At 38.4% G+C, this 22,981-nt stretch overlaps 3 long non-coding RNA genes across 6 annotated transcripts; 1 reads left to right on the top strand and 2 right to left on the bottom strand.

Annotated features, from left to right (window-relative positions):
* The first annotated feature begins 9,283 nt into the window (after positions 1-9,283).
* Positions 9,284-12,147, top strand: LOC105040253 (uncharacterized). The gene is made up of 2 exons (XR_831081.2): positions 9,284-9,627; positions 11,844-12,147. It is a non-coding gene; the product is annotated as an uncharacterized lncRNA (long non-coding RNA).
* A 491-nt stretch (positions 12,148-12,638) lies between these two features.
* On the bottom strand, positions 12,639-14,997 carry LOC105040252 (uncharacterized). 2 transcript variants are annotated; one of them, XR_003800112.2, is made up of 3 exons: positions 14,740-14,997; positions 13,473-13,736; positions 12,639-13,329 (listed from the first exon to the last, which is right to left on the bottom strand). It is a non-coding gene; the product is annotated as an uncharacterized lncRNA (long non-coding RNA). The 2 variants fall into 2 exon arrangements; XR_831080.4 differs by having other exon boundaries at positions 12,643-13,329; positions 13,473-13,701.
* A 293-nt stretch (positions 14,998-15,290) lies between these two features.
* LOC140856714 (uncharacterized) lies at positions 15,291-21,617 on the bottom strand. 3 transcript variants are annotated; one of them, XR_012140292.1, is made up of 4 exons: positions 21,395-21,617; positions 21,194-21,306; positions 18,168-18,271; positions 15,291-15,596 (listed from the first exon to the last, which is right to left on the bottom strand). It is a non-coding gene; the product is annotated as an uncharacterized lncRNA (long non-coding RNA). The 3 variants fall into 3 exon arrangements; XR_012140290.1 differs by lacking the exon at positions 18,168-18,271; XR_012140291.1 differs by lacking the exons at positions 18,168-18,271; positions 21,194-21,306.
* Between the last annotated feature and the right edge of the window lie 1,364 nt (positions 21,618-22,981).

A 22,981-nucleotide genomic window follows, 5' to 3' on the forward strand; every position in this document is an offset into this window, starting at 1 on the left:
TGTACAGTTGGACACGACATATGGACTGCTAGGGTGCCACTTATTTGTTTTGACGTGGTAGAGTGGCATCTTTTCGATCGTGTCCTACGGTAGTTTGGTCAGATTCAGGACATCCCATAGTAGTTTGATACCAGCCAGAGACTTCATCGTATTGATCGACGAGGGAGAGCTCGTATTGACTGGCGTATCAGACATGCAGAGTACATCGATATTTGAGATGCACGTCGAGATCACATTGTTCATGGTGATCCTATTTTGAGAGGCCGTTCATATATCGATGACTACATGGCTTGGTTTTTTAGCATTACGGTGCGAGTCATTGGACAGCCTCGGTATGCAGTTTCCGGATACGAGGGTGAGAGTTCTACTGTGTGTCTTTTGGTAAGATTATGAAAATTACTTTATGTTATTTGTATTATATTTTTATTTTATATTTTACAGTATACTCACTGTTTTATTTTTATTTTGTATCTGATTCTATGTCGGATCTTGTGTTGGACGCTCGTCGTGCTTTATCTACGACTGATGAGGACGAACGGATTTAGATACTACGGGAGATAGAGAGAACAAGTTCTGAAATATTGGTGGCGATTGGTGTTGATTCATATAGCTGTGTGCTTTGGTATGGAGTAGCCCTGGCGCCAGATATGAGATATACACCGTCACCATATGTTCTACATATGCCATCACCGTATATTCCGCAGATGTCATCATTAGATGCTGCACAGATGCCACCGTCTTTTGATCCACAGATAACAGCGCCTTCTTCTTCCTACATCCCCAAGATGACATCACCGGGTATCAGTTGGCCACATGAGTATGATACTTTCTTTTTAGGTCCATCCGTGTATCCAGATGAGAGGGTTGAGCGAGTTGCTCAGTCCGTAGATGATCCGACAGCATCAGTTATTCCTGAGCAGTATGATCAGCAGATCTCCTCCACTGATATAGGGGAGGAGCCATCACAGCAAGAGCAGGAGCAGCCGGCGAGGACCTTCCTGAGAAGGTCCAAGCGACCACAGGCACCGCGACATTCTTGTGGGACTTAGTCTTTGTTAGATTTGTACTTAGTATGTTTTAAATTTTTATTACATTATTTTTATATGTTTGATATTTTTATTCTATTTAATAATATTAAATATTAATTTTATTTTATATTATTTAATTTTAAATGATCAGATATTATGCTTTGTGCATATGGATACACATACTCGAATGTATCTCGGAACATTAGGAAAAAAAAGTTATGCTAAAAGGACTATAGAAATTATAACGTAAATAATAATAATATATCAAATAATTTAATTATGAGATAAATCGAATCGTACTGGTACATCTCAATCTGATACAGGCACGAACAGGTACGTACAGTGTGGTATGGAAAAAAAATTAATTAATTTTAAATAAAGAAAGTAGTTTGAAATGATGTTTCTTATTTGAATTATATTTTTTATTTTAATTAAAATTAAAAATTTTATTTCATCCAAATTTAAAATTATAATTATAATTCTTTTTTATTTTTTTAAATTTATGGCCTCTTTATGGTTCTTTTTATTTTTTTAATTTATTATTTTTTTGATATTTTTTTAAAAATTTAATTTAAATGAGAAAAATAATTTGAAATAATATTTTTTATTTGAATTAAAATTAGAATTTTTTTAAAAAATTCAAAATTATACCTTATATTTTTTTACCATTTCTTTCTCATCTTTTCTTTTTTATGATATATTTTATTTCTTTAATTTTTTAAAATTTTCTTTGAAATATTTTTTTAAGAAAAAATTTTAAAATGAGAAAATAATTTGAAATTATTTTTTTATTTGAATTAAAATTAAAATTTTTATTTTTCAAATTTTAAATTTTAAATTTATATTTTTTCCTCATTTTTTCCCTTTTTTATCTTTTTGGTATTTTTTAGGTATTTTCTTCCTTTATTTAGAATATTTTTTAAAAAATTAAATTAATTTAGTTATTTAAAATGATGTTTTTTATTTGAATTATAATTAAAATTTTTATTTCTTAAAATTTAAAATTATAAATTTTATTTTTGAATTAGAATTACAATTCCTATTTTTTTTCAATTCTATTTTTTTTCTTTTTTATGGTATTTTTTATTTTTTTACATCAATTTTTTTCTTTTTTTAGATATTTTTTTCAAAAAATAATTTGAAAGTGACAAAATAATTTGAAATGATATTTTTTATTTGAATTAAAGTTAAAATTTTTATTTTTTTTAATTTTTTAATTTATAATTTTTAATTAAAATTTTTATTTTTTTAAATTCAAATTTATAATTTTTATTTTTTTTCGTATTTCTTTCTCATTTTTTCTTTTCTATGATATTTTTAATTTTTTAAATTTTTAAGATTTTTGTTTAGATATTTTTTTAAAAAATTTAATTTGAAAAAAAAATAATTTAAAATTATCTTTTTTATTTGAATTAAAAATTTAAATTTTTAAATTTTAAATTTTATTCAAAATTAAAATTTTTATTTATTTATAAATTTAAAAAATATATTTTATTTTTTTTATTCTTTTCTATTTTTTTTTGAAAAAAAATAGAAAATACCATTTTGAATAACGTTTTTAAAAACACCATTCAAAATAGCATTTTTAAAAATGTCATTTTAAATGATGTTTTTAAAAATATTATTTAAAATAATTTTTTTTTTTGGATAACATCTACATGAAAATTATGGGTGACATGGCCTTGATAAAACGACATTCAAAATATTGTTTTATCATTTTTACATTAGATTCATAAATAAATTAAAATTTAAATTATTTAAATAAATAATTTTTTTATATTAAAAAAAAAAAAAAGACTCCAAGCAGTTTGTTGTCACAGTCGCTCAATTTGCAACAAGTGGATTGGTCTCTGTCAACACAAAGGATCCCATGGGATTGCCCACCAATAAAGTAGGACCTCCCTAGGCGAGCGCGGGCTGATCTCCTGTGGTACCGTACGCACACCATAGAGTATGCTATAGTTTTGGATGGTCGCTATCGAATGATGGACGGCCACCAAACAGCAACCAACATGTTAGGATTTAACGCCTTGAGATTCAGCCCACATTGAGCCCACAGCGAGGTTCGCGGCGAAAAATGGAGTCCAACGAGACCAAGATCACCTGAATCGGAGCTCGGATGGAGGAGATACGAGCTTTTGAAGTCAGCACGAGCATCGAGGCGGTGGAGGACCGCCGGCGAACGGCGGCGGGTGGCAGCGGCGCGGCCGCAGGCGGCGGCGCGCGGGACGCGCGACCCAGGCCCGCAGCCCAGCGGGGCGCGCGGCCCAGGCGCGCGCAGGGCCGCGCGCAGCGGCCCAGGCCCGCGCGCGCGGGCCGGCCCAGGCCAGCGGCCTGCTGGTTCCCCTTGCCCCGATCCACCGTGGACCGGGTGGTCCACGGCGCGGCCTGTGGACCGCGTGGGCGTTTCCCACGCGTTTCTCACGGTCCACGACACTATTTCGTGGACCGGAGCGCGATCTAAGGGCCCAGAAGGCTCCCGGTCTTGATCCGACGGTCCTGGGGTTATCCTGCTTTGTTCAGGACTCCTGATCCTTCTCTAATTATGTTTTAAACCGTGTTTAACCCTTTAAATAGGGCTGTACGTGAAACAGAGAGGGCAGTGGTTGTTTTCTCGCCGCCGTACGAACCAGAGGAGAGAGAGAGAGGTGAGGGCGCTGAGAGAGAAGGAGCAAGAGGCTCCTGGATAGCGGTCGCCAGGCTCTTCAGGGGTTCAGGGGGGTCTCCAAGAGAGAGAGAGCTTTTGTGAGGGGAACTTCAGGTGAGAGAGAATTGGGTGTACAAGGGTTGAGGGTGAGGTCTCCTCTTGTAAAATTTCTTTTTCATAGTGAAGTTTGCATGCCCCGTGGAGACGAGCCCTTTTGTGGCTTATCCACGTATTTTGATTATTTTTTCTTTTTGTTTTGTTTCTTCTTTCTTCCTGCTGCATCGCGTGGTACTGAAAGGATCTTGGGAGGTGGTGTCCCGGCCAGACATCCACCCAACAGTGGTATCAGAGCAAGGCGGTACAAGGACGCAGATTGCAGTGGTGGTGAGCAAGACTGAAGATGGAGAAAACAGGAACAATCAAGATAGATATCAACAAGTTCGATGGTAAGAGCAATTTCTCCTTGTGGCAGGCAAGGGTGAAAGACGTGCATATCCAACAGGGGTTGATCGATGCTCTCTTGTGCGATGAGAAGCCGACCACCATGGAGGTGCGGGATTGGAAATGGCTACAGATGCAGGTGGTGAGTACCATCCGCATGTACCTGGCAGATGAGGTGGTGATCCATGTGCTGAGCGAGACTTTTCCGACGGTGCTGTGGTCGAAGCTCGAGGAGTTGTACATGGCGAAGTCTCTCACCAACACTCTTTTCCTCTGGAGGCAGTTTTACCAACTGCGGATGACTGAGGGACAGAGCGTGCAGGAGCATCTGAGCCACTTCTAGAAGATCCTCACCGACCTTCTCAGCATTGGCGAGAACATTGAGGAGAAGACCAGGGCACTGGTTTTGCTGGCGTCGCTTCCCTCTTCGTACGAGTCATTGGTGACTGCTCTTCTAGTGGGGAAGAGCACTATCAAGATGGACGAGGTCACCGCGGCGATACTCCAGAACGAGGTTCTCAGGAGGGAGAACCCAGCTTCGAGCTCAGGTGTCGATAGCTCAGCTTTGGTGGCTTCTGGAGGTGCAGGAGGCGGTAGACGGAGCGACAGGAGATCGCAACAAGGGCGGTCTAAGTCCAGGAGGGACTTGAGCAAAACCAGGTGTTACCGATGTGAGGAGTTGGGGCATCTAGCCAGAGATTGCCCTCAACTGAAAAATCGGACGGTGGCTGCTGTAGCGACGGCCGGCAGTGATTTAGATGGAGATGTCTTTGAGATATCTGACGAGGTATCTGCTTCTTCCCAGCAGTGGATATTAGATTCTGCATGCCCTTATCATGTATGTTGCAGAGAGGAGCAGCTTGACTCCCTGGGGAACAGTGAGGGCACTGTATATCTGCCGGATGGATCGAGCTGTGCGATCAGAGGCATTGGGACGGTCAGCTGGAGGACACATGACGGTGTAGTGAGGAGATTGGGGGAGGTCCGATACATACCCGATTTCAGGCGGAATCTTATCTCACTTAGCAGACTGGATTCGAGAGGCTACAGGACGGTAGCTGGTGGAGGAATCCTGAGGGTGCTACGCGGCAATAGGATTGTGCTGGAGGGGAAGAAGGGGAGCAGAGGACATTATTACCTGGCAGGGAGTCCAGTGCGAGGTGGAGCATCGGGAGCCAGGTGGAGTCCAGAGCGAGGTGGAGCTCCAGGAGGCGGATCGGGCACGAGACAGGAGACTCAGGAGGACGAGAGGCGACGTCGCAAGGTAAGATTCCTATTGCCGCAGGATGATGCCCCGAGCAGGTCTCAGGTCAGGAGGAGCACAGCATACGACGGAGATGGGATCGAGCAGCCTGGCTCGACTCCCATGTTTGCCCATCCATGATCAACAGGCGATTGCTCCAGGGCATGGGGGCGAGGAGATCCAGAAGCTCTCAGAGTTTGGAGGAGGCCGAATATCGAGTCGAGGTGGAGATTGTTAGGATTTGACGCCTCGAGATTCAGCCCACATTGAGCCCACAGCAAGGTTCGCGAGAAAAAACGGAGTCCAACGAGACCAAGATCACCTGAATCGGAGCTCGGATGGAAGAGATACGAGCTTTTGAAGTCAGCACGAGAATCGAGGCGGCGGAGGACCGTCGGTGACTGGCGGCGGGCGGCAGCGGCGCGGCCGCAGGCGGCGGCGCGCGGGACGCGCGACCCAGGCCTGCAGCCCAGCGGGGCGCGCGGCCCAGGCGAGCGCAGGCCCGCGCGCAGGCGCGGCCCAGGCCAGCGGCCTACTGGCCCCCTTGCCCCGGTCCATCGTGGACCGGGTGGTCCACGGCGCGGCCTGTGGACCGCGTGGGCGTTTCCCACATATTTTTCGCGGTCCACGGTACTATTCTGTGGACCGGAGCGCGATCTAAAGGCCCAGAAGGCTCCCGATCTTGATCCGACGGTCCTGGGGTTATCCTGCTTTGTTTAGGACTGCTGATCCTTCTCTAATTATGTTTTAAACCGTGTTTAACCCTTTAAATAGGGCTGTGCGTGAAACAGAGAGGGCAGTGGTTGTTTTCTTGCCGCCGTACGAACCAGAGGAGAGAGAGAGAGGCGAGGGCGCTGAGAGAGAAGGAGCAAGAGGCTCCTGGATAGCGGTCCCCAGGCTCTTCAGGGGTTCAGGGGGGTCTCCAAGAGAAAGAGGCTTTTGTGAGGGAAACTTCAGGTGAGAAAGAATTGGGTGTACAAGGATTGAGGGTGAGGTCTCCTCTTGTAAAATTTCTTTTTCATAGTGAAGTTTGCATGCCCCGTGGAGGCGAGCCCTTTTGTGGCTGATCCACGTATTTTGATTGTTTTTTCCTTTTGTTTTGTTTCTTCTTTCTTCCTGCTGCATCGCGTGGTACTGAAAGGATCTTGGGAGGTGGTGTCCCGGCCAGACATCCACCCAACACAGCATGTATAACACGATCGTCCTCATGCGTGTGTTGTTTGATGGCCGTCCATCGTCTGATGGCAGCCATCCAGAGGTGCACCGTATTTTGTAGTAGTGCACGTGCGGCACCGCAGAACCGTGCTCCTCCCAGCTGCACTATGGCTACTCGATGCCTTGGAAGCTTATCTAGAAAATCCTGCGTAAAACCAATCGCCAAGTGGTCTTCTCACTAGATGCGCTCTATGATTCCACGTTGCAACACAGCATCTGAAGGCAAAGGTGAAATTCTTAAAATTACACGGAAGAGTTGATTTGAGTATAAAGTATTATGGCTAGCTTACGTTGGCAGCATATAATACAGTAGATTAACCACATTCTATGTGGTAATGAAATATCTTTCATTAGCATGGGTAAATTTATTTTTAGATGTTTACTGGGTACCTCGTCAAAAACGACAGCCTAGCTAAAATGGCCTGCTAGGCTGTACCTTGTTAACTTGTTTGATAACAGAAAGCTAGCGGACAACCAGAAATCATATCCCATGCTACATGTATCATATGACTATGAATGTAGCTAATAATAGCCACTTGTTCTTACGGAGATGCATCAAAATAAATACTTGCTACTGGAATGAGTGGCTGTGATTGATTGCGCCATGCAGTGTAGGTTATAATTTCTTCGGGCGATAGACTTCTCGTCTTTCATTATTTGGTTGCTTAAATATGCATTTTGTCTATCATCAGGTCAAGCATTAATTTCATTAGTAAGATTCAACACTTGGCCGGGAAATGGCAGGATTTGATCATGATTTAGCTTTGAACAGACTTATTGTTTGCTAATCTATTTTTATCCACGAGTCAGAATCTTGGGTCTGGAGGTGGTTCAACATCTGTATTTGAACTCGTTTCCGTGAAGTCTACTATGGATTTCATCAGAGTGAATTGGACCAGGTTAGTTGGTCTGGATGGTCTCAATTTTTTCCAGTTATATAATTTTGAACAGGTCAGACCTCTTCTGGGATGTATTCGTTTCAAGGACTCAAAGTGTAGCCAAGCCCGTTAATATCGGGTTCGGTTTGTATCTTATTGGACCCTTTTTTTTCTATTCAAGTTTTCGCTTGTCAGTTTTTTTATTTTTAGAGAACATCGTACCATGCTTCGTAGACGGGAACCACTAGTTCAACTATATAATATGAGGAAATAGAATATGACTAGTAAAATATAATCTAAAATACCAGGAAGGATGTTTTTAAAAAAAATGAAAAAAAATGTCTTCTCTGATAAAAATACTAGATGACAAAATTTTGAAGTCCACGTAAACAAGCTTGCGGCCATTGATCTCAAATCACATCTGAGGACACCACCAGTAGTTAAAGTTTGTAGAATTCCTGAGATCAAGTACATTTTCGAAGTTCATTAAAATAAAATAATAACATATATAAAAATTTAATTTTTTTTAAAATAAATTTTAAATACAATATTATGATGTAGTAATATCTATTGATATAGTAAAGTAATATATTATTATAAAATAAAAAATTACTATTTGATCTATAAAAAATAAGAGATAAAAAAGTAATGCATTTAGAAGGTATTTGAATGCAACACAGTGGAGGCATTAGTAGTTGTACCTTTATTTTTAAGTAAGATTATGATTATTATAAAATTATAATATAATATAATATAATAATCTATGTGGGGTATGGATAGGATATAGTATTAATAAAAAATATTTTTCATTACTATTAGTATATATTAAAATATATAATTATTAATAATATCATTAATTTTTATATTAATTTAGCAGTATTCATAATTTTTTTTTATTAATATAATTTAATAAGCTAATATTTTTTATTAATTATATCATATTATGATTCTTTGATAAAGAAATCATATTAAATTTTTCCTACTTGTTATCTAAAATAAAAGGCTCCATTCATAATACTGTTAATATGGGCTCCACACGACGAATAAAGTGCTCCAAAAAAATATAATATGATAATATAAAAATTATAATTATTAAAAAATTTCAATAATCAAATTTTTGTTATATAAAACTAATAAATTTTAATTGTGATCTAGTGGAAACCTTCATTATTAATATCGATATTAGCATTCACATGGCCAAAAAAGAATTTTGGACAAATTGAGCTTTTAGGCAGAAATTTTTATCATTAATATCATTCCTTTGTGATGCATGAAATCTATATTTTTTTAAATTTTTTAATTATTTTTAAAATATAATATAATAATATAATATATCATAATAAATATGAGACTATGATAGTCGATTTTTTGTGGAAGATAAGCAAGAAATTTTGATGATATCTGTGCATATTAATATTAGCATAATTAATCTATAATATACATTAAGTAATGGGTCTTAATTATTGATGAGCAGATTAATATCAATCGCATTAACATCCAACACTAACAATAATAATAATTTAAGATATTAATAACATCATTAATCTATGCTATATGCTCAAGTAGTAGATTATAGTTTTGCGAGATGGTTGCATATATCATTGGCACCAGCATCAAGGATCCAATAACAATAATAACAACAACAATTATTATTATTATTATTATTATCATTATTATTATTATTATTATTATTATTATTATTATTATTATAAACAGCGGCATCAAGTTGGATGTCGATTTTTCAAAGCGAAATAAAGGATCATTATTCATATAGAGACAGAAATCGGGCCGGGTAGGTAGGAGACTTGGGGTGGGGAGGAGCGGGGGGAGAGAGAGAGAGAGAGCGATTGTGAGAGAACCTTCCTTCCACTGGAAGTAAAGGCCCCTTACCAAAACAAAAAAAAAAAAAAAGAAGGCCCACGCCACACCTTTCACGCTCTATCCCTGTCTCGCTCTATAAAGGAGAGCCTCACGTCCGCTCCGGAGGGGGCTTCCTATCCTCTCTCTCTCTCTCTCTGTTTTTCTTTCTCAAAGACGAGGAGAAGATTAAGAATAGACTAAGAAGAAGAGGAGGAGAAAGTGAGCGAAGATGTACGCGCCACCGAGCTCGCAGGAGATGTCGTACTTCGAGCACATCCAGAGGCGCCACGAGGAGAAGGGCTGCATCTATGCCCTGTACATCTCTCTCCCCCGCTTTTTCCATGTTATTTTTCATCTTGGGTGATGGCCGCCGTCCGATGATCATCGGATGGTTCCTTTTTTTTAGAAAAAAAAGTTATGTTATTGCTTTGAATCAATTCGACACCCTGGACATAGTGTATGGTGAAGATCTGCCGTCCGTCTAGCGGATGGGCATGTATTATCGTATCTTATAGTATTTTGTTAGGGCCTCCTCCAAGTCCTTGATAATCGTATCGATCAGAGGGTGGGGATTGCTTAGGGTCGTCAAGAATATCTGAAATAGGAAGAGGAAAAAAAATAAAAGAAGGTCAATCTAAAACGTTCTTTTTAGTTTCTCATCTGCGGTATGACGCCCTGTATAATCATATCAAATAAAATATGCTCAGATATATTAAAAATATCAAATAAAATAAGCAAACTTGTGGTTATTTAGAAGCAAGAATAATATCCTCAAGGATCTTTCTCTTTTTTTGATAACAAGGATCCTTCCTTCTTTTTTCTTTTTCAAGGATCTGTCTCTTTGATCTCAGGCTGATGATAGGTGAGATTTGGTGTATATTGCTTGTTGTTTCTTCCTCTTTTGGGCTAATCATGCATTTACCAGTAAATATGGCATCCGATTTTATTTGCCTTAGTTTAACGTGAGGCACTCACCTAGACACCTTAATCGCAGCGCAGCACATTTATTTGGAAGGGCCCCACCCTTGTGGTCTTTACGGATACAACCACCAGCAGTTTTATTGGATCCACGTGGTTACCGTTGAGGTGACAGAGCTCTGAACTGGACGGCCCTCGGACAAATTAGGATCCGTTTGGTAGGGATAATCTAACATATAAAAATAAATCACATATCAAATTATTATATTTTATATAAAAATTATAAAAAATAAAAAAATAATAAATTTTATATTTATTTTTTTAAAAAATAAAATAAATATTACGAAAAATTAATATTTGATAAATTTTTGAATGATGATAATTTATATTTGATAAAAATATTTTTAATAAAATTAATTATATGATCATTAAATTTATTTTAATATTTTTTTAATATATTTAATAAAAAATTTTATAAAAAATTTAAAATAACAATGACATTATGTGAAAAATCATGTGAGTATAGCCATTATATGGAAACTAAATAAACATGACAATACTATTTTAATATTAAAAAATTATTTTATTTTTAAAAATATATTTATAAATTTAATCATATTTTTATATAGATTTATATCTAATCAAATATAATTATTTTTTTATTATTATTTTTTTAAAAAAAAATCATTGATCAAGCATAATAAAAATTATTTTTTTATAATTATTTTTTTAATAAATAATTTTAAAAAAATTTTAAATTGTTCTGTGATCTCAGGTATCCCAACCAAACGGATCAATTAGCGGTCGAAATCCGTGTGAAGTTGGATGGTTTCCCACCCGTCGCGGTAAATTTGGTTGAATTGTCGACGGAATTGTGCGCGGTTACTAATACCAATGTGGTATTCTAAGTCAAAACCTATCAAATCAGGACAATATATGCGGTTCATGTTGAGGGCCAACGATGGACCCAGCTTACGAGAATCATATGGATGATAAGAGAACGGTCAATTATTTTGTCTAGAGAACATCAATGTAGTGCTTCACACACGTCATCGCTGACTCTGCTAAATTCTTTGAGCAAATAGAATATGGCTTACCATAAAAAAAAAAAAAAAAAAAAAAAGAATATGGCTAGAAAAACAATATCTAACGTACCAAGGAAAATATTCTTTAAAAAATAAAAAAAGAAATGTTATCGAAGAGAGAAAAAAAAACTGAATGACAAAATTTTGAAGTCCACATAAATCTGCTTTTTTCAGCCGCTAATCAGAAATCACATCTCAGGATACCAGCAGTGATTGAAGTTTGAAGAATTCCTGAGAGGTTTGTCAGGATTACCAAACAGAGGTCAAAACAAAAAACAGTTGATTGTAGTCAACAATAATCTAATCTATCATAGGATCATGTGGCTCAGTGTATCATAAAACATAGGGTCAAGCTTATATCAATGTCTATCAAGCGCAGCGAGGTAAGATGTGCCATATTTTAGTGGTGATGAATCAACTTTAAAATTTATTATCATGTCATATTTTATTCCTACCTGGTTTTCCCATCCAAATTTCATGTATTTGGCTTGTTGATTTAATCATGCTACACATCTAATTCTTTTGCAGCTTATTTGCACTGTGCTGCTGCTTCTGCTGCTATGAGACCTGCGAGTGCTGCCTAGACTGCCTCTGCTGCTGCTGCCAGTAACCATGTAGTAGTAGTAGGAACAAAGCAAAAAAACTTACAACGGAATGCCCTCCATCTCTTTTGTATTTGGAGCTTAACGCATTCCGTCTAAAATAAAATATGCAGTTATGATGTTGATGTACCATTACGTGGGGTATTGTTTCGTGTAACTTCATGAATGTTGTGAACACTTCTCCTCGCATTTAATGCTTGGACTCATAATCTATTAGTGTGTATTTTCAATTCCTTTACTCATGCAGATAGGTGCAAAGTTCAATGGGTTTTGATAGGTGAGAGACAAATAGAAATTTTGCACTTGAAGAATTAATTGGGATCGAGGCCCGTATTTTCTTTTTGATCACGTAGGTTATCCATTGAAAACATGAAGGTCGCTATATAGTAGATCCATATTTCCACCTTTGTTCATTTTGTGCCAAGAGCCTTATCTCTTGAACCACGCAAAGCTGTATGTCTGCACTATATAACAAGAAATGCCGTAACACATGCTTTTGGATGTCCCTAGTTAACTGTGTGCTGTTTGCCAATAAAAGTTCATCATGTTGCACAATAGAGTTTGATCAATCTTACCCAATCAAAACGGTGATGAATGATTTTTGTGGTAATCTGATAACATCACCAGTGTAGCCAAGCTTTCTGAAAGATGTTAACCTGCCCCTACAGGAGGCGGCAAATGAACTCCTGCTGACAATTCATACGGTAAATTAAATTGCAGATTGAAGTGGACATTCCCTAAAAAATTAACAAAGCTGCTGCATTGATATTGCAGCACAGACAAGTGTGCTTTTAGGAGTCAAGCATCCTGATGATAGTGCATCAAACATATGTGCAAGGATTGGAGCAAAAAATAGGTCCCCAATATCAAGAAAAAAAGAAAAGAAAAGAAAAAGAGGAGAGACATGGTAGCTAACCATTTGGCTTCTCCAATGGTACAACCGCACATTCAAATCCTCCCACATGGAAGATCTACTGCCTCTTATTGTCCAATGACAAATAAAGATAAGAGCCACTCTTAGAATATATACAAGCATGAAACGGAGGTAAGCAGTGTAGTTACAAATTTGACACTGCACCAATCCCATTGTTGTCCGGTATGTTCATTCTTGAGATCTTGATCCCAGTTGGTCCCCCTTTTCCAACCCCTTCACAAGAAGAAGAATAGAGTTTTCAGAGAATCAAAAATTTGAAAAATAATATGTATTATTGCAATCAAAGACTCATAGCTCAGTATTTGAGGTATTATCCGCTTTAGCCTTTAACTGTCTTGAGCCCTTGAGCCTCTAGCCATCTTGAGCCTCATGATTTTGCCTCTTAAAAAGTGCCTCACATGGGAAAGATAGTCTCCTCCTATATAAGCTAGAATTTTTCTTGAAGATAAGTAATGTGGGATTAATGATGCCCTCCCTTCTACACCACAACATGTATCACAACAATGTGTTAATATAAAGATAAGTAACTTCGACAATGAACTTGAAGTATGTTTCATTTTTGAGAGGATAAGTTCGTTGGCCAAGAAAAAAATAAAATGATTTTGTAGTTTGCCATGTTACCTTCTTGTGCAATGTGCGATGTCCACCAAACTGGAGTTTTGCACCTAATAATGATTCTATTATGCTTCCAGAAATCCCTGTTGCTGAAGCTAAAGGTATTATTAGAAGCTGCCTCGTAGACCACATCTACAGCACATTCTGTTGTAAGCAATCCAACAACTAAAGCCGGCTGCTGCAGCTGCTAAAAGGCCCTCACAGTGACTCCACCATTTGTACCATTTCTGACTGTCTGACCAAACAGAAATTGAAAACTGACTATTGAACCTTCACAAAGTTTCGAAAATTTAAAATAGAGCATTAGTTACTAGGTAACGTACAAACATTAAGATTAGATATTTGGTGAAAAGAACAAATTCTGGTGGCATCTTTAAGAAAAAGAACAAAGTCTATGAACTCATATCAATGAATTCTAATTATCATAATCATAGAATATAATAGAATCAGGCTACTCGACATGGTGTGGAATATACATTACCAGATGTAATGAAATAGTCAAGCAGATCTCATGCTCAAGAAATGTCATGGCATCTGCCATGGTCTCGAATTGATAGTTCAGTAACAGGTTAAAAACTAGGATGTAGATTTAAATATAAACATAGAATTCAGCTAGATCGATTTGGTTATGCAACAAACTCATGGTGCACTTACTTGTAACGTTGACGTTACAAACCCTAAGGATTAGTTAAAGTCCTGTACAATCTCTATCCATTTGAATGAGAATAAAACCATCATTACTTCTAATTTCAAGTGGGGGTTTAAAATCATGGCCTGAAGAACCAAAGGTATCAGATAATTAACCTGTGTGAACAACACTAGACAGATTGATAAGGAACACAGTAATATGGGAATATGATCTACCTTGGTTAACGGTTGGCATATATTTCATATAGAACCTTCTAGGTCATCAGCAAGCTCGGGAATCAAATTAAAACAGACAAGAATGCAAATTCTGATTGATGTCAAAGTTGGAGAACTATTTGCCTAGTTCATTACCATCCAATGTTAACATATATATACAAAGTCGCAGAACCATATTAAATAAGACATAATTGGCTGTGTCATCAAATAGAAACCAGCCAGATTGACTAGAAGAGGGAGACTGTAACATCAATGACTAGAAGAGGCAGAGGAACTAATCAGCTTGCCTGTGGATATCTTGTTTGTTCATCCATTCATACTTAAGCAAATCTAAGGAACATCAATGCCAGGTCAGACTAATTAACCAGAGAACATGAAGTGGTGTTCCTAGGAACATGAGGATGTTTACCTTAAAGGTTGTAATTAGTCATGGTTGTGAATTGCTAAGAATTCCTAGATCTGAAGACCAAGTATCACCATTGCTACAGACATATTGACCAATGACGCCACCAAGAAGGCCAGTTATAAGCCTTGACTGTCTCGTGTCCAATCACCTACCTCGGCCAGCACCTATTGCTGCAACTAGGATGATCAAGATAGTTTTGATTGTGCTATTTGCTAGAACTGGAACCCCGCAAAGACACAATTCACCGTTAGAGAAATGAGGTAATACCTTCGCTGTATATATTTTTGATGTGCTGCAATGATATTTGGATAGTCAGTAGCACTGAGCAAAGTTGCAATAGTCGTGATTAATGTGAACTTGAGATAGCTGTTTTGTGTTCTCATATACCCATGTCTGCAAGTGCCTTCTTCAATAACTAGAGAACTTCAAGGCTGATACAGACATTATTCTGTTTTTGGCAATGGCAATTAGTTTGTTCACCTGGCTAATGCAAAACCAAACTACACAAGTTATATATAATTTTGGTATGTTTTCTAACATTTATTTCAAAATAATTTTGCCAGCAATTGTAGTAACTCAATGCTATTCATAAACATAATGTCACGCTCCGAACCCAACACCCGGATCGGATACGTGATGGCCGCACACTCCTTAGAGCAAGCCCTAAAGAATATGTAAGGTCAAAATAAATCATTACAACCTTAACATCCATAACAATTAATTTCAATAATAATTCATAAAATCTTGTATAGGTACAAATTAAATTTCTTCAATCCTCTGATCAGATACTATGACACTCCATCTATCCATCTGCTCATCCATAAATCCAAGCCATAGTCAATCATAAACATCCCGTATCTCTGAAAAGAAAAGAAAGATAAAAGGGTGTGAGCTTTACAGCCCAGTAAGAATTCTCATATCACACTGATATAGTAATATAATCTGAAAATAAGAATAAGCAATAAAATATAAAATCTCATGTTCAATGTCCAGAATAATACAAACATCCATAAATTTTATGTCTTATTAAAATAGATGCATCATCATATGTTAACAGGTGAAATACTTTTGTTCAACAATTATTTCACATCTTATCTTTCATTTTTCTTTTCATAATCACATGATTTTTAACCTTTTCTTTCTGACTCTGGACTATCCAAGTCTATACCTCAGTCATCATCCGAATCAATTTCCACATAAAAAGTCTTTCAAGACTGTCCCAGGATGAGCTCCTGACCGGCTGTCCCATGTACGGAAGTCCGTGAGAGACTGTCCCAAGCATAAGCTCCTGACGGGCTGTCCCAGGCATGAGCTCCTGGCCGGCTGATCCACCTGTAAGCCAGTGGGAGCTGTCCCAGGCATAAGCTCCTGGCGGGCTGTTCCATATGACAAGGCTAGTCCATACCATATATCTCTTTCTTTTCATTTAATCATTTTGTGTTAATTTCATCAAATCAATTCCGACTTGCATTATGATCAATTCAGATATGTATAATCATGCCATCAATCTCTGATACATATATATATTGACATAACATACTCATGCTCAAAATCAAATAACAGTATCTCAGGTATAATAAATTCATCGATCTCAAATCCGACGATGCAAAACCAATAATGCAAGACCAACAGTAAAATAGCATATTTATAATGGTGATCATGTACAGGGATTCTTACTTTCATCGGTGACTGATCCAAGCACAGAAATCAATGTTCTTCTTTGATTTATGAATTTCTTTAACAAAATATTCCACTTGATATCATATGCAGACAATCATCTCTTCATAACCCTGATCAATATAAAAATCACATATAGAGAAATTACCGATAATTGATCCTAATACACAAATCGAGGACCTCTCTTAAGATTAATCAAAATTAGGATTTATCAAAGTATCTGGATCCTCCACTGATCCATAAGACTTCTAGAGAGAGAAAATCCATGAAGAGAGATCCATGAAGAGAGAGAAAATTCTAGAGAGAAAAAGTAGAGAGAGAAAGTGGAGAGAGAAACCTTCGTATCCTTCCGATGAGGCACTCATGATCGAGATCATCAGAGGTCCGATCCGGGTGACTCAATATGAATCAAGTGTTACAAATTTCGAATAGGATCAAACTGGGATCAGATCACCGCACGAATTTCGGAGCAATCTCAGATCATCTTATTGTCATCTCAAGTTTATTCTATGGTCTGTGATGAAATCAAAGAATGAGAAAGACTCTAGAGAGACAAAATTCATAAAAAGAGAAAAAATCTAGAGAGAGAAAATAGGGAGAGAATCTAGAGAGAGAAACTGGAGAGAGAAGGTAGAGAGAGGAGAGAGGAAATTTTTTCTCTCTTCTTCTTCTTTTTATTTTATTTTATTTTATTTTTATTTTTATTTTTCTCTTTTTCTTTTTTTTTTCTTTTTCTTTTTCCTTTTTCTTTTCTTTTTCTTTTTCTTTTTTCTTTTCTTTTCTTTTCTTCTTCTTCTTCCTTCTTCTTTTCTTTTCTTCCCGCGGCCTCCCTTGGCTGAAACAGGGGAAGACCGTGAGGTCCCCCCCCCTCAGTGGCTCGGGCTCCGATGGGGTGGCGGCTTGGTCGGAGATCCGGCAACGACGGCCGACCATGCGAAGTCGGTCGGCGATGGGGTTCGGTCGGCGGCTTTTCTTTTTTCGAAAAACAGGGGATCCGTCCCCTTTCTTCATAAATTCCGATCATTGGCCAGTCGTCGGTGGCCAAACGCTCAAGGGAAGAGAGAGGGAGATATGAGGGTCCGGTCTCGAGGATGAGACGCCGCAACCGGCGGCGCCGGTGGTCGAAAAAGGAAGAAAAAGGTCCCGACCGAACAGGGGTTTCACGTTGTTCATAGAATTTTCGATGATCCCGACGGCCGGCGAGGAGTTTAAAACCATGGGAAGAAAGAGAAGAGGGAGAAGAAGAAAGATTGAACCCTTACCTGAACTTCGGTGACCTCTTCGACCTTCGATTTCCGACGAACACAAGAAAAGGGTGCCGCAGCTTCCACGGAGAAAAGAAAAGAAATCAAGCTCAACGGTCGTCGGTGGAAGCTCGAGAGGGAGAGGAGAGGCTTATTTATAAAGGGTCCTAGAGTTTCAACAGGCCTAGAGCCCTTCTCCGATCGGGATTCATCGGAGAAGAAGACTCCCATCGGGAGTCTTCTTCCCGTTCTGTTTCTTCTCTCTTTTTTTTTGTATGATTTTGGGTTTTGGGCTTGATTTTGGGCCCATTTGGATCGGGACCCAACACCATCGAGAGTCTTCTTCCCGTTCTGTCACGCCCCGAACCCAACACCTGGGTCGGATACGTGATGGCCGCACATTCCTTAGAGCAAGCCCTAAAGAATATGCAAGGCCAAAATAAATCATTACAACCTTAACATCCATAACAATTAATTTCAATAATAATTCATAAAATCTTGTATATGTACAAATTAAATTTCTTCAATCCTCTGATCAGGTACTATGACACTCTATCTATCCATCTGCTCATCCGTAAATCCAAGCCATAGTCAATCATAAACATCCTGTATCTCTGAAAAGAAAAGAAAGATGAAAGGATGTGAGTTTTACAGTCCAGTAAGAATTTCCATATCACACTGATATAGTAATATAATCTGAAAATAAGAATAAGCAATAAAATATAAAATCTCATGTTCAATGTCCAGAATAATACAAACATCCATAAATTTTCGGTCTTATTAAAATAGATGCATCATCATATGTTAACAGGTGAAATACTTTTGTTCAACAATTATTTCATGTCTTATCTTTCATTTTTCTTTTCATAATCACACGATTTTTAACATTTTCTTTCTGGCTCTGGATTATCCAAGTCTATACCTCAGTCATCATCCGAATCAATTTTCACATAAAAAGCCTTTCAAGACTATCCCAGGATGAGCTCCTGGCCGGCTGTCCCATGTATGGAAGCCCGTGAGAGGCTGTCACAGGCATAAGCTCCTGGCGGGCTGTTCCAGGCATGAGCTCCTGGCCGGCTGATCCACCTGTAAGCCAGTGGGAGCTGTCCCAGGCATAAACTCCTGGCGGGCTGTTCCATATGACAAGGCTAGTCCATATCATATATCTCTTTCTTTTCATTTAATCATTTTGTGTTGATTTCATCAAATCAATTCCGACTTGCATTATGATCAATTCAGATATGTATAATCATGCCATCAATCTCTGATACATATATATATTGACATAACATACTCATGCTCAAAATCAAATAACAGTATCTCAGGTATAATAAATTCATCGATCTCAAATCCGACGATGCAAAACCAATAATGCAAGACCAACAGTAAAATAGCATATTTATAATGGTGATCATGTACAGGGATTCTTACTTTCATCGGTGACTGATCCAAGCACAGAAATCAATGTTCTTCTTTGATTTATGAATTTTTTTAACAAAATATTTCATTTGATATCATATGCAGACAATCATCTCTTCATAACCCTGATCAATATAAAAATCACATATAGAGAAATTACCGATAATTGATCCTAATACACAAATCGAGGACCTCTCTTAGGATTAATCAAAATTAGGATTTATCTAAGTATCTGGATCCTCCACTGATCCATAAGACTTCTAGAGAGAGAAAATTCATGAAGAGAGATCCATAAAGAGAGAGAAAATTCTAGAGAGAGAAAGTAGAGAGAGAAAGTGGAGAGAGAAATTTTCATATCCTTTCGATGAGGCACTCATGATCGAGATCATCAGAGGTCCTATCAGGGTGACTCAATATGAATCAAGTATTATAAATTTCGAATAGGATCGAATTGGGATCAGATCTACCACACGAATTTCGAAGCAATCTCAGATCATCTTATTTTTATCACAAGTTTATTCTACGATCTGTGATGAAATCAAAGAATGAGAAAGACTCTAGAGAGACAAAATCCATAAAAAAGAGAAAAAGTCTAGAGAGAGAAAATAGGGAGAGAATCTAGAGAGAGAAACTGGAGAGAGAAGATAGAGAGAGGAGAGAGAAAAATTTTTCTCTCTTCTTCTTCTTTTTATTTTATTTTATTTTTATTTTTCTCTTTCTCTTTTCTTTTTCTTTTCTTTTTCTTTTTCCTTTTTCTTTTCTTTTCTTTTCTTCTTCTTCTTCCTTCTTCTTTTCTTTTCTTCCCGCGGCCTCCCTTGGCTGAAACAGGGGAAGACCGTGAGGTCCCCCCCGGTGGCTCAGGCTCTGATGGGGTGGTGGCTTGGCCGGAGATCCGACAACGACGGTCGACCATGCGAAGCCGGTCGGCGATGGGGTTCGACCGGCGGCTTTTTTTTTTCGAAAAACAGGGGATCCGTCCCCTTTCTTCATAAATTCCGATCATTGGTCGGTCACCGGTGGCCAAGCGCTCAAGGGAAGAGAGAGGAGATATGAGGGTCCGGTCTCGAGGATGAGACGCTGCAACCGGCGGCGTCAGTGGCCGGAAAAGGGAGAAAAAGGTCCCGGTCGAACAGGGGTTTCACGTTGTTCATGAAATTTTCGATGATCCCGACGGCCGGCGAGGAGTTTAAAACTATGGGAAGAAAGAGAAGAGGGAGAGGAAGAAAGATTGAACCCTTACCTGAACTCCGGTGACCTCTTCGACCTTCGATTTCCGACGAACACAAGAAAAGGGTGCCACGGCTTCCACGGAGAAAAGGAAAGAAATCAGGCTCAACGGTCGCCGGTGGAAGCTCGAGAGGGAGAGGAGAGGCTTATTTATAAAGGATCCTAGAGTTTCAACAGGCCTAGAGCCTTTCTCCGATCGGGATTCATTGGAGAAGAAGACTCCCATCCCGTTCTGTTTCTTCTCTCTTTTTTTTTTTTTTTTTGTATGGTTTTGGGTTTTGGGCTTGATTTTGGGCCCATTTGGGCCGGGATGTTACACATGGGGAAAAATATATCTCAACAAATATTTGACGAGCCATATCTTGATATTTTGGTTAAAAAAAAAAAGAAGGTTAATGCAAAGTAAAAGTTGAGCTAAGCTTCAAAGCAAACATGGAGTAGACTTTACAGGATAAGCATAAAACATTACACAAAAAATAATGATTAAAATGTCCTAAAGATGCTTCAGCAACATAATAAACAACAAAATCAAACCAAACGCCATGGATAGACTTTAAAAAAAAAATTTCCTATAAGGCTGGAATACTTTTGGATGTTCTTGGCGATAGAGTACGATATAACCATATTGAACTAACTGAGCCACAATTTAGGATAAACACCAGATAAAGCTCCACAAGGGTCTAAATCAAGAAAAACTTTAAAAGGATGGCAGCTCCGGAAGACTTTTTCTCTATTTGTGCTTTGGAGAGATAGGGAGAGAAGTTTTGAGCCGCCTCTGATGAATATGATATAAAAAGCCAAACTTAAACCAAGAAGAGCACAAAAGGAGTTCAAATGAGCGTGACGAAGCCCTGGAATTTTCACAAATATCGAAAAGTGATAAATCTCACGAATTCCGTTGCCCTCCTTCCTGAACCCCGCATCGATGTTACTCTTCCTCTCCTCTCCCACCCTGGTAAGCTTTGAAGATGCGAAGAAGAAGACTAGAAGCGGAGCCGAAAACCTTCCAAGAGATTTCTCAAGGAACGATCAAAAGAGGAGCACACCTCGATTCAAAGAGGAGAGAGAAGAACTGGAACAAGAAACCGAACCTATAGCCGCCCAGCATGTGGATCACCATCACCGGGCTCCAGACGGGAACGCCGGAGAGATCGACGAACTTCCGTTTGAAGGTTATAGCCGCGATCGAGAAAGAGGCAGCCAGTTCGATGACGCTTTGTTTGGATTGGGAGTACAAGAGAGTTCACAAGGGGAGAGGAGAGGAGGATAATGGAGGGGAAGGGAGCGGGGGGCGAGGAAATTAGTTTGGAAAGAGGGAGAAAGGATAAAGAAGGTATATATTTTATTTAAATAAAAAAATAAGAGAGGAATAAAAAAAATTTATATATATTTTAATAAATATATATTTTTTATTAATAGATATACTGTTTAATGTTTGTGATATGTTGGCAAAGATCGTGAAGTTCTGTCACTGAAATCTGTCTTCTAAAAATCTTGATATTCGGATTTGCGCGAGGAGTGGCCCGCAGATGAAAGGATGGCTATAGAGTTTCAAAGTTGTGCGAAGAGCAAAAGAGCGGTTGGGAAGATAGAGTATATAATGGTCTAGTTATAATTTTAAAATTTTATTAAAAATAAGTTAAAAAAATAAAAATTAAACGTGAACCTTCCTCTCCGTTACATCCCAAATCAGGGGTACAAAAATTAAATAAATGAGGGATACGGAGGGGTTGAGAGAACCCTTCTCTACCCTCCTTTACCTCTCAAAAAATTTTACCAAAGAGGGGTTTATTCTTTACCCTCCCCCCTCTTTCCTTTATGAACTCCCGTGTACCCCCAATCCAAACAATATGTTAGGGTTTCTATGGGGGAAACTAGGGTTTAGTTAGAGGAGAGGGACTCAATTGTTGTCTACTTTGGTTCATGTCCGTGAGGAGAAAATCGAAGGGCATTCGAAGGGGAGAGAGACCTCTGCCTTTAAAAATAAAGCTTTTTTTTTGTACAAAAAATTGTCGGGGTGGAGGGGGGTGGGCGACCGACATAGCAACACATTCTAGACATGAATATTCAATTCATGAAGCAATAAGCATAATCCTTTTTTTTTTTTTTTTTGGTACAAAAAATTATGGGGGGGTAGGCGACCGGCATAGCAATATGTTCTGGACATGAATATTCGATTCAGGAAGCAATAAGTATAATTCCTTTCCCACTACATCCGAGGAGAGACTCGCAAGCATCGATCCATGGAGTCATTTCGCATTTTTGGACATGAATATTCAATTCAAGAAGCAATAAGTATAATCCCTTCCCCACCACACCCGAGGAGAGACTCACAAGCACTGATCCACAGAGTCATTTCGTATTTGTATTTAATCGATTGCATACGAATCTTGGTACCATTGGAACACGTGGTCCGTTCCAACTGCACTGCCCTCTGAGGGGCAAAAATAAAGCTTCTTCAAGCCCTATTTAGTTGCAGGATAAATAATCAGAGATAGCAAACCCTATTCCTTATTATTTCTCCAAAATTTCTCTGTTCAGGAATAAATTTAAGGTTGCAACATGATTGCAGGATAGTCTAGCTGCTGTTTGGTTGCTTAGGCGGGATAACAGAATCTAAGGCTTTCTCTCTCTCTCTCTCTTTCTTTCTTTTTTTTTCCAGTATTGGACAAGTATAG

Source organism: Elaeis guineensis, chromosome 3, assembly GCF_000442705.2.
Source record: "Elaeis guineensis isolate ETL-2024a chromosome 3, EG11, whole genome shotgun sequence".
Classification (NCBI taxonomy): Eukaryota; Viridiplantae; Streptophyta; class Magnoliopsida; order Arecales; family Arecaceae; genus Elaeis; species Elaeis guineensis.